The sequence below is a fragment of the Ixodes scapularis genome, unplaced genomic scaffold (genome assembly GCF_016920785.2).
Source record: "Ixodes scapularis isolate PalLabHiFi unplaced genomic scaffold, ASM1692078v2 PGA_scaffold2__306_contigs__length_199485367, whole genome shotgun sequence".
Lineage (NCBI taxonomy): Eukaryota > Metazoa > Arthropoda > Arachnida > Ixodida > Ixodidae > Ixodes > Ixodes scapularis.
Genome location: NW_024609857.1, coordinates 56,941,244 through 56,954,206, shown reverse-complemented (window position 1 = coordinate 56,954,206; position 12,963 = coordinate 56,941,244). Strand labels below are relative to the sequence as shown.

The window sequence follows — 12,963 nt, the reverse complement described above, 5'->3', positions numbered from 1 at the left end:
ATAACATTACGAACATGTTTTACTTAGTACTGCACTATTTTGTGCACTTGCTTGAAAGTTCAAACTAACACTTTGTTCAAGCACCTTTTAATATCTGGGAGGCGCAGTTGGCGCGCGTACGTTGTGACAGCAGGCTTGAAGAAACTCATTGAACGCGGCAATTGCATTTCTAAATGCACGTTTCGGACTTCCCTTGTTGAAATAGTTTCGTAGCATAAGTCATAAGTTAGTTTCACTGTCTAGTGCACGCCAGAGTTAAGCTGAGGCTCCTGAACTACGCTGATGTGTAACTCAAAGTTTGCTGTGGGAGGTTTATTTTGTCATCGCATTCTGTTCAGAACCTAATCCTATTACACATTTTTTTGCAGGTTTTGCGGTTATGTGCCAGTACTTAATTGCTCTAGAAATGACAAAGATTGCCTTTTAGATGCAGGCTGGACGTGGGTCACCAATTATTGTTCAAGAATAAAGGTATGAATATGTTTTACTTCGCAATGCATCTTGTGTGCACATGATTGAAAGTTCTAACACTGCGTTCAAGCACTTGTTAATCTCTGGGAGGCGCAATTGGCGGTAACTTGTGACAAGAGGCTTAAAGAAACTCATCGACGGGTAATTACATCTTGAACGAAATGTTTTATACACTCTCAAGAAAAAAGGGTGTAAAAAGGTGTATTCTTACACCCTTTGTCCCATATAATACACCCCCAAACTTCAATTCGACATACAGCACCCTACAGTCGAACAGGCGGCCCGAAATTTTACGAGGGGCTCGATAGCCGTGTGGTACAACTTACTAAAATAGCTAATGTACGTTTTACTGAACACGAAAAAAATAATCCGGGTTTTCTTGACCCTACTGTAAAAACTCGGTGTTTTCTTTACGTGGTCTTTGATAAGTACTTTATCTATTTAAAATGTACCACAAGGCTATCAAGCCCCTCGTAAAATTTCGGGCCCTCTGTTCGACTGTAGGGCACTGTACGTCGAATTGAAATTCTGGGGTGTAATATATGGGGCAAAGGGTGTAAGAATACACCTTTCGACACCCTTTTTTCTTGAGAGTGTACTTCCCTTGTTGAAATGGAATCGTAACATATAAGTCACAAGTTAGTTTCAGTCTAGTGCGCCCGCCAGAGTATTGTACCGGCATCGTACCGGCATCGTACTGGCTAGCGGTCGCACTGCAGTGGCTGACTCTTTCATATACAGTGTGAACGAGTGTTGATACACTATACGAGATCAGTTTCAAGCTGTCTGAACACCCCTGCCAAATTTGTGCTATATTGTTAGTATTTTACCTTCGTCGTACCTGCATTTTAGTCGCTATTGTCGCACTGCCGTGGCTGACTTTCTCATATACATCATGAACCAGTGTTGATACACATGCGAGACCATGTTTATGCTGTCTCAACGCTCATGCTTAACTTTTGTTCCTTTTAGAGCGCAGCTCTTAGGCGCCCGTTTCCGGCTAGAGCGGCGTCGCCGTCGCCGTCGCCGTCGGCGTAACCGCGCGGTGCATTATGGGACGCGTGACGTCAGTGATGACGTCATCGGCATCTGCATTGTCCCCGATGACGCCATCAGTGTCGTAACTGATGACGTCATCGGCATCTGCATCGTCCTGATGACGTCATCACTGACGTCACTGCTGACGTCATCGGCATCCGCATCGTCATCGTCACTGATGACGTCATCGGCATCCTCATCGTCATCGTCATCGTCACTGATGACGTCATCGTCATTCTCATGTGAGCTCATAGGGGTCATGTGACTTCCGTCAGGTCACGTGACCCCAGTGACATCACGTGACCCCCGTTAGGTCACGTGACCCTTGTGAGACGATGGCGACACCGCTCGGAGGGAGGAGTAGCAGACAGGACGAGGAGGTGAGGAGGAGGGAGGAAAGATATACCTTCCCCTCGGTACCCTTCCCCACCTCCTCCTCAGGAGCTGCGCTCTAATTCGGCGTTACAGGGAGTTGTAAACGGCATTCATTTTTGTAGTATTGTTTACGTATCGTACCTGCATTGTACTGGCTAGCAGTCGCACTGCAGTAGCTGACGTTCTTATTAAAGTTGGATTGGATTAAATGGCGACCCCATTGTAACGGGGGTCGCTCACCGGAAGTTCCGGTGAGGGCCTGCCAAAAACTAGCTCGGATGAACCCCCGGCAAGCTACAACGTGAACCATTTGGTGCAGTATGCGAGACCAGTTTTATGCCTAATTTGTGTTCCTTTTTTTAGCATTTCAAAGGCATCGGACTGGCTAGCAGTCGTAGTGCAGTGGCTGACTTTCTCATCCCAGTGTAATTCAGTGTTGGTATACTATGTAAAACCAGTTTCATGCTTTCTAAAAGGTATACTATCCAAAACCAGTTTCATGCTTTCTAAAACCTCTCGCCTAATTTGCTTTGCTTTTTGTAGCATGTCGTCTTCATCGCACCGGCACCATATTGGCATTTTCCGACTTGCAGTTATAATGCAGTGGCTGACTTTTTTTATGTACAGTGCGAACCAGTGTTGATATACTCTATGAAATAAGGTTTTATGCTGTCTAAACATTCACGACTAATTCGTGTTGGTCATTGTGTAAAATACAAACAAAAAAAGATTAATACTTATACTTACGGTTTTGGAGAATCGCTGATTAGAATCACGTGCCTTAAATACGGTAGTCTAAAAAAGGAAACGTGAAGTCATCGACATTATTTGGCAGGTCGGTAGCACCGACTTTTGATCGGCGCGATAAGCTGGCGTCGCTCTAATTACCTGGAACTTTTGAGTTCGCCCGGTGCAGCTCTCTACAATTCCGGGGCTATCTCGAGCAGCGACTGAGCCTCGCAAACTTTTCCGACAGTATGACTGCCTCGCACTCAGTCTGCACAAACAAAACATGCAAAGTTGATTCAGTCATACTTTAGTGTAAAGTACTTGTGCGATCGATTCATCTTATTTTTTACAACTTTATCAGGTAAGTTTCGACTAGTCTTGACATCATTAAAAAAACTAGAGCCTGGTTCACACACCTGGGTTTGATTGCGATGGAATGCACAAGAACCTCTTGCAATTGCTGAGAAATTTTACTAAGTTTCAAAGTGATGGGAGTCTGGTCCATGCTTGGACGCACTTAAGCAAAAACTTCCGAAGCGCCGCCGCTAACGTACTGTGTCGTGGCGGCGCGGCGCCGGCGTCTACTGAAGTCCAATAGAAGCGTGTTCGTACGGCGGCGCGTCACTGGCTGCCACAGCAGACCAATAAGACAGTACGCGTCCGAATGTGACTCCACTCAATACTTTTAGCTCTTCCGGAAACATACAATTGATTACTTGTAATGCATTTATTTATTTCATTCCTCAGGGTCCAAAGGCTTTAAATACGATTGATTAGAAAATATAGTAATCGAATTATTGCGAACCGGACTGGGCAAAAAAAGAGAAGTAATTGAAGCGTTGAAAAGGTTCAATAAAATGTAATTGTTTATAAGTAATGTCGATGGTCGAGATACGTTTGATTGAATGGCGTAGGTTTACTCTAGCATAGCAATACAGATGTGAGCCTTGTCGTGTCTGGTCGCGATCTGGTGGAGAGAGGGTCTGCGCACAGAAGCGGCGGACAGTGTTCATGGTCACCCGGCAGCGGTGACGATGATGATGATGATCTCCCGAAAAGTAATCAGTTGCTTGCAACCTGTTGCGTACAAGTCTGGTCACGGGTGATTGGAAGCCAGGGGCTTGGGCAAGCACTTGGCTATATTTAAGGGCCTGGGCGGGTTGCTTTCTGTTGTCTGGTGCTTCTGTCCACTCCAACGGATGCTTTGGTTGCAGGTTTGGGCATATGAGAAGAATATGTTGAATAATTTCATTTTACTAACCACAAGCCTGGCATGTCGTTGACTCAACCAGCCGATTATGTTGCTCATGATAACCCAAATGTCGGAGCCCTCCTGCGCGTGTTTCAAAGAGCAGACGGCTGCCGAGGCAGTTGTCGTACAAGACAGCCTCTGCTAATATTGTATTCCTGCAGAGATTGTACGGTCACAGAGCTGACTTAGCCTCAGCTGCCTCCGTCTACAGGATCACCTACGGCTACAGCAATTCCGTTTGCCCACTTCGTGTCTGTAGCCATTGGAACTGCTAAGATAAACAAAATAACGTATTTTTATTTAGTTTGGTAAAGTCTCTTTCTCCACCTTGTCTGTACGCCTGTCAGATGGAAGCATACAAAAATATGTTGTGCTCATCGTCCTTTCTCCGAGAACTGCAGCCGCCCATTGAAGACAATCTTGCCATTCTTGCTTATAGCTTCTCTGGCCTCGAAATACGGCCATCCGAGGGGAATTTATTCAAGTGCGTCATTGCTCACGGGATCGCCACTCAGCCAAAGGCGTCTTCCTGGCATCACAAAGTCTTGTTGAGGCGGTGTAGACTGATCCGAAAGAGAGACCTTCCTTAGATAGTCAGAGATGTGGGTTCCAAAGTCTCAAAGTCCCTGTAAACGTGTTAACGATGACAGCTTCTTAGTTTCTGCTATTTAACAACCCGAGGTAGCCCCAAAACTTCATTGGTGCACTTTTGCCGCTGCACCGACCATCACCATAGCCAGATCTGCCGTTCTTATTTCTTGGTAGGTGAGCTGCTTAGCATATTGTTTGCTAACCTGGTACATATCCTATTTCTCGTCTATCTATTGCTCAAGCCCATTGCGAATTATATATACGATGGCACTTGACATGCATAAATGGTTGACTTGACAAAACCTTCCCACCATCTTTTGCCGCGTCTGCTTCCATATAGGCTTTTTTCTGAATGATGTTTGATAAGGACTTTAAGCACTGTGATGCATTCTCCATATTTCCCCGCACGTCTCCTGTTGGCACTTTTTTTCTTCAAAGTTCTGCGTAACAATTTTTACAGCCGCTCTTTTAAATACGTTCGTCTGGAGCGCAAATCTCGTTTCGCTTCTTTGTTTTTCTCCAAGTGGCTTTGCTGAAGTTCAGCCTGAAAGGTTTTGGTCACTGCCAATAGTGTACTCGTCTTCTTCATCTACTCAAACCTGACTAAAATGTTGTCCGAGCTGGTGAGGCATTAATACATATTCAATGCAGGTTTTGCTTCATCGAGCACACCATGCGAACTGTCTTTCACATGTTGACCGTAAGTTAACCTCTTTAAGTTGAAACTCTTCTGCTAGCTTTCAGAGTAGCCCCCATTACTGTCCTCCTACCCATCTAATTTCTCCCAATGTTCATTAGAATTCTCAACATCGTTAGCAACACACGCCACATTCGCCTGGTTCTAGTCCTCTCGTGCACAAATTGCACTTTCTAGCGCAAGATAAATCACGCAAACCGCCATTAGACACTAGTAGCTTCCCCGTAACCCAGAGATGGTCTTGGCAAGGCCTTCACTCTCGCTGCCACGATGACGAGCTGCGCCAGAGAACACCCTTCCCCCCTTCTTCCTCCTCTCCGCTGCCTTCTATGCCGGTTGCACCCGGTCCAGTGCCAGTCCGGCTGTGCATAGCCTTCCTCAAGGTGACGGTGATGTTTCTCCGCGACCCCGTAGAGCTGCGCGCCCTCAAAGTTCATCGCACAATAACGTTCTTGCCATTTTTGATCTGATCTTGCTCCTTGAAGGTTTAAAAAGCCAGACGTCTGTGTCAGGTGTCTTCGGTGCTTCCGCCCTTCTACGTCTTAACCCTTTTTCCTTTACTACGCCCACCCCCCTCCCCCCTTTATTACCCTGTCGCAGTGGCGTACCAACTTGTCTTTCAGTGGGGGGGGGGGGGGCAAACCAGACCCCCCCCCCTCCCCCGGGTCGGGGGGTGGTACCCGTGGTATCTCTTGGGCGCCGACGGACAGTCTTTGCCCTGCCCAGTGGCGGCCTTTTAAGGGGGGGGGGGGGGGGGGGGCAAAACACATGCCTTGCTTCCCTACTGAAAACTCGGGGGGGAGGGGGGGGGGGGCAGGCGCCCCCTTGCCCCCCGGTTGGTACGCCCATGCCCTGTCGAAATATTTCTAACTGCAGCCCCCAGTTGTCGCCGCACACTGTGAGCAATCAAAAGCGTACAGCCATGGAGTTGGGATCTTCGGAGAACCTCCGTTGATATCCGAGCTGTCCACATACCCCGGAGCCATTGAGGGTGTTTGCATCTCCATATTGATCTCCCTTTCATGCAGCATTGCCTCGTCCGGCAGTCTCTTGCCAGTCGTTCGTGGCAGGCTCTCCGGGATGGGGCCAAATCAATAGACGGTGCTTAGGGGATCTTTCGCTTGGAGGTAGCAACAACCCCAAGAGATCATTCTTGTTTTGAACAAAATATTCCCAGTGTGGCCGCTCCGCTTGCACCGTGGTATTCTGCAGAAGCTGATGTCGTTGGTGGGCAATTTCATTTTCTTTGTAAGACGATGAAGCTCTCGGCTCGCTGAATACTCGCCGAGTCTGTAAGACGGAAGTCGGGGATTCTTCCCTAGGACTGCGCGGTCCATTTGTTGATGTCCCAGTTTTACATGTTGCGTGAAGCCTCCGCTGTCCTCCTTCCTGCGATGTTGAGGCCTGCAGAGATAATAATCGCCTTTTTTCCTTTGTCTAAAAAAAAAATTTGGAGCTATTCCACATTGTGAAGGTGGTTGGCCAGCGAAGCTGTAGATCATCACCACAAATGATGCACCAAGAGACACACAAAAGCACTTCGCCAAATGTTTATTTACAGTATATATACATCATTTTGAAACCGTAGTGATGATTACTTTGTGATCACTATGATATGCACTCATGGGTTCCATTACAACTTTGGGGAGATTCTTTGCTAAAGCTAAATCTATACATGACTGATGGCACTCGTAAGAGGTACGCTGATGGCACTCGGATGTACTTCCATTATCACAAGCTTTGAAGTCTTTCCTTATCAAATTGCCTATTTAGGTGACGAGGCGTATATGTACCCTGCATTTCTATACAATGGAGCACTTTTATATGCCATTTCAGACGTTTGTTTTTGCAGACGGATATCAAAAATGCATGGAACCCTAGCCATATGCAGCTCCTATGTAAAACGATTTGCAACCTCAGCAATGCGGCGTGTCACAATCTCGATGCCCCCTTGGTTGTAGTGCAGTCCATTTCAATTCATAATGTGTGTGACTGCTAGGTCCTCAGTTAAGTCCACATTCTTGGGTCGTGCTTTGTCGCACATTTTTTTTTTTCAACTTGGCGTTTAACATCGTAGCTGCGGCCGGCATTTTTGTTAGCTCTATTTGACACTTCGAAGATAGAGTAAACCGCCAGGAAGCCTCTTCTTTTCTCCCATCCCTTCTCCAGGTTCTCGACTATAGCAGCCGTTCGGTGTGTTCTTGTAATTGATCGTCTATTCCAACGTGCAGGATGTACCATCCTAGGAATTTTCCTCGCCTGTTTCTCGGATTCTGCGATCATCGTGTGAACTGTATCCAGAGTTGCGGTTTTGTTCATCAGAATTTAAAAAGTTTTCATCGTCTATTTCGCCAAAAAACGATTGGGCAAGCTTGCCTACCTTGTGGTCTACAGAAATCAAGACCTTACGTTTTATCCTCCATAGAGGTTGTGCAGTTGACTGGGTGTTTACTGCACGCCTCTTCGCGGCATGACCAGTGGCCTTGTTCTTTATACGAGACTGCTTATTGCTGACTCATCGTTCATGCAAGCGAAAATATACTTGGTCTGTCATTTCTTTCTGCCGGTTCAATGGCACCTGAAGCGCTATCTGGGCTTGTGTAATGAACACATGACCGCTTCTTTAAACCACATCTTTGCGATTGCCTTAGTAGACGCCATCTATGCGTGCCACACGCTTGACCCCCCCCCCCCCCCCCCCCCCCGGTTTTAAAGATTTCAAAAGGGTGTTGCTTTTCCTAGGTCATTACAGAGACTACCTTTTGTTTGCTGGGTCGGCTTTTAGCTGCCTCTTGGAGAAGTCTTTCAGCTGCGCATCCAGTAATTTGTGCAATCTTGCCCCCATCTCTTCACATTGAGCAACCCGACCGAGGAGCCCTTCACGACCGTCTCTTTTTTCTTGGCTTTCCTTTTCAAGCGTGTCCCACATTTCTTCCAAGCGATTAATTTTTTAGACCGAAATAATCATGTGACACGCCACATTACGTGAAAATCCGACGTCGTTGGAGGCCTGACCAAGCGATGGTAACAAAAATGGCCGATGACGCGAAGAGTAAAAACACGTCAAAAATGCTCAGATTGACGTCAGGTTGCTCAGGGAGGTTTCTGTAAACAAAGTAAATTTATGGCCTTGAAAAGAAAGTTTGGTAAATTTCGGTCAGGGTGGGAACCGAAACCGGGACCCGTGGGTGCTAGATGAGCACGCTTCCCCGATGCCACGGCGGCTCCACGGTTTTGGCTGACTAAAGGTGTGCCTAGTGCTTGCGTCATTGCACACGTCGCTTGCTGGGCATCTGGCTCACTAAAGGTGTGGCCTTGTACGTGCGTCATTGGGAACGGGACGGCACAGTCAATGGGGAAGAGGTGGCGCCACGTCATTAGTGTACAAAATGAGCGCGCTGCCTCCCGTGCGTAAGTTGTTCCTCGGATTTCATCGGTGCTGTGTCTCCTGCGATGGACCCTCGACGCCACGTCATATACGTATACGCAAACACACACACCGAATCAGCAGAAAGAACTTTAATTCATGTCGAAAGCATCAATGTAAACCATTTTACCAAAGGGACTTTAATTCTCTCGAATTCCCACACGTAAGCAGTCTTAAGTTTCTCTGCCGAATTTTTCTGTCTACAACCGTTCACTGTTGGTCTACAACCAACAGTAAAGTATTCGATGTAGCACTGTTTTTGTTTTCTGCCTAACGGGTTTGTATTATCCCTATTAACCGATCTTCCAGTAGGTGGTAAACGGCTTCATCAAGCTGCAATTCTGCAGCTTGATGAAGTTCCTTTCACAGTTTCTGTTCACTACCAAGGCGCACGTTGCGCTGACATCACATAGTTCGTCGTGGTACTTTCCTGGTCGGTCCGCGGAGTGATTCGATGCCGTGTCTGGTACGTGGTGGTGTTTATTTTACGCATGTCTGTATCCCCCACCTGAGTACTTAGAATACACCCAAAGGCTAACTGTATTCCCTTAGAAGCTCTAGAACGAAGCCTTATTCACACTTGGAAAAAAAAAAAGCAAAAAACCGCTGCATATCGACGAATCGGCGATCAACTCACATGGTTCAGGCAATACTCAAGCTCGTAAGCCTGGTAGGCTGTGTTGATATTAACCTGAATAACAAAAATAAAGATGTAAATGCCATCAAGTTTCAATCGTTGCTTCCGCTGGGTGAAGATAGAAGACGGCCTACCAGAACGAGCCCCGCCTTGGCGGCAGCAAACTGGACAACCCCCCATTCGTAGAGGTTCGGCGCCATGATGCCGATCATGGACCCAGCAGGAAGATTGAGGGACATCAAGCTCGCTGCAAACTGATTTATCTGCGATAAAAAACAAACAAAAAAAAACACTGTATTGTCTAAAACCGATGAATGACTAATGAAAGTTCAGAGCAACAATGACCATCAGTTGATGATATTTCTCGGCTGTTTGTGTCTTACCTCCATCTTGTTGCATCGTGACGTCATATCTGAGGTCGTTTTTCGCAGCACATGCTCTGAAGTAGATCGTATACGTCGTTTGCTAAGAACAACGGTCCGGCATTGGTGGAATGCAAGTTGAACATACATAAAGGTGTATTCCATAAAATCAATATACCTGTTCTTGGCAGAAGATAAAAGGGAGCGAGTTCTCACCATGCATTGCGAACAACGATCTCAAATATGCCGTCCGGCGTCCAGTGAAAACATTGAACATTCGGCAGGGTTATGGTGAACTAGAAGGGGGAAATGTAGCCATTGCACGCTTTCCCAACGGCCGACATTAGTTTCGCGCTTCCGTGGAGCATCCGCGCAGCATCCGCGATTCTGAACTGCTCCGGACTTTCTACCATCGCCCGCACATTACCCCTCTCGGCGGAAGTAAGCGTCTGCGCAGGTTCTGTGACTCCGCTAAGCTGACAGGGCAATGGACGTTTCGTTCTCGCCTGACCAATCAAACGCCTGCCTTGTATCGCCACTCTCGGCGCAATAGTACGCGTAGAAAGTGTGATCACGTTTGTTAAACCGACTGTCCACTTGTCCAACAAATGCGGAGCTCCCGCCGACCTGTCACCTCACCAGTAGACAGTGTACAGGAACGCAGGGTCGTCTGCTACCCGTATAAGATATTAGAGAAATGATTCTCTCACCGGGAAAATGGTTGCTTATGAAATAATCTTCCTTTATACTTCACAATAGTATACAGAGAGCCGAGTCAGCTGTTCTGTGGACAGTCTAACTGCCCTTGCTTCCTCTTTAACCTCGGACGAATAATAAAGGAGAAGTTTCGTCAACGTCCGTCCAAGACAATGAATCATCAGTGTTGCTCTATTCCTCGTACACAACAGAATCTGATCTAAACGTTCGTTTGCGCTATCCACTGTTCCGGTTTTCAGTTTATTCTTGGGTTTTTCAGAATTTACAAGAAAGAGCAAGTGCTTTAATAATAGTGGATATCATAATCTCAAAACTTCTATGTAAATTATGCTTGCAACGAAAATAAAAATCCGTATTTTTTTTTACTTTATGATACACTCATGGACCAAATCACTTTTATTTTTAGTAACAGGTATGGAGAATTGGGAATGTTACACGAGCTAAACTCCTCTACGCGCCGAATATGTGACAATCTAAAATTTAACAAAAGTCAACCCCAGTAAATGCTAGTATAACGATAAAACAGGTCCGGAAAAACAGGTTCTAAATTCGACCAAAAATAATACTTCAGCAGGAAGCTGCTCGCTACGTGAGTACACGGCTTGGCTATAGGCCCAACATTCCTCTGGAGTTTATGACCAGCCTTGTACATATAACTCGAAAAAGTACATGATTACAATTATAATTGCTTGTGGTTCAAATGTATTCAATTATATCACCTGAAAGAAACGTAGTTGGCCGTAACTTAAAAAAAAATAACCGTTACTTTTCCGATTACTTCAGACTTTTCGAAACGGCAGATTCGTTCTACCGTTTTGAAAATGGGTCTTTTGTACTCTATAATGTTTGGTTAGTATCACCGAATTATAAAATCCCATTTTTAATCCCCTAATTTCGGTAAAGCATTATTCTGTCCTAGACTTAGGTCGAAGATCCCTTGGAAGGAAACTTGCAGAAACGCAGGGCGCAATAAAAAAGAAAGGGAAAATAGTGACGGTTACAAATAACTTTAGTACTTTCAGAAGTTTTCAGATTACACTTGTGATTACTTTCTAATAAGTTTATTTAAATTATAACAAAATTACCTAAAAATTAATTGATTGCGTTGCTTATATTGAGAAGTGTAAGCGTCTATCCGAAACAGATGAGCGAAAAAAAAGATGCGGAAATCGCAATAAATTCTTAATGTAAAAATAGTTTTAAAAAAATTAACTACTTTATAATTATTGCACATGAATCTCAAATGTGCCTTTAACGAATCCATATATTATATTTACGTGAAAAAATTCTTCGAGTTCTCGATGATAGTACAGTGGCTTAAAGGGGGAAATGTAGTTACCGCGTAGCCTCCAGCATGCATAGGGGAACGGCCGCTCCTTGGAAGACGGTGTAGGTGGCGCTTCGATCTGCAGCTCCGTTGGGTGCCTCAATCGGGCGGCAGATAGAGGCACCCTAACACGCTTCATAACTAATATAAATAGCTCAAAAACAATTATTTGTTTCCAATGAACTTCCAACGACATGATTTGTGTTTGAAGGTGAATAAAAATGTGAAGCTAGCAGACGACAGTGTAGTCGACAGTTGCGAATCGGCCGGAGCTGGCCGGAGGCAAGCTGACCAAGCGACCAAGCCGAAGCCATAGCCGGAACGACGGTGCTGAAAGCGCCAGCGCCACCCGCGGCCGTCTTCCAACGCCGTGCCGCTTCTACGGTTTTTTCGTACGTTCCGGATTTGTGCGATTTTCGATTGATTATTCGCGCGTGTGATTTGCTTGCCTCTACTACGCCAGCTCCATTTCCGAAACACAAATTCATAGCGGTAGAAAATGGTACTAACATCATTTCGGTACTCGGTGTATGTCTTGGTTATTCCCTGGTGGCACGACACAATCGCCTTGTTGTCTCTGGCGTCTGCCGTCTTGTCCAACACGTCTGCCAGGGTCCACGGGAGCAAGGGCTGCTTTCCAGGCTTGTGGAAGTAGCTGAGTTGGCTGAGTCCCCTTCTGCAGAAAGCATCATAGACCAACTTTCAATCCAGACGACGGATACGTTCACCAGTTTTGTGACGAGGCCGCGTGCGGAACTATACGCTCCAGTGCCCTGAGCATTCTGGTCACGGGTTACTTTTTTTCCGTAATGACAGTAATGCACTTGTTACCTTTCTCGAACAGCAACAGGCAACACAGTTACGTTACGCAATGCATTTTATTACTGCTGCTACAAGCTAAAAATAGGTTGCAGTTGTTTTCTTTCTTTTTTTATTCTTTTACAGGTACCAAGTTTTGAATACGGGTGTTTTCCAGCGCTATTCAGGTCGTAAAAAAATGCCGTATAAATAAACCAAGCGGAACGCAATCAAACTTTTTTTTAAGGTGTCGTTAGTTAAATAATTTATCATACTAACTTTCGTAGGTGTAAGTTTCTGAAAAAAAAAAATGTAAGCACAGAAAAACGTGCCACTCCGACGCACAGGAGGAAAAACGATAATGAACTCTCTGACGGACGTTGTTACTCACAGAAGGCACCACATTGAAGAAAAAACATGAAAGCTCTTTTAAAATCTATCAGATGTGAGCGCGTATGATACAATTTGGTAGTTACAACGTCCACCAAACGGTTTGTTTCCGGTTTTCTTGCTGTGCCTAAAAAGAGCACTTCTTTTTCCTG

At 45.7% G+C, this 12,963-nt stretch overlaps 1 pseudogene; it reads right to left on the bottom strand.

Annotated features, from left to right (window-relative positions):
- The window catches only part of LOC120849831, a 396,720-nt pseudogene that overhangs the window by 82,754 nt on the left and 301,003 nt on the right, over nt 1–12,963 (bottom strand).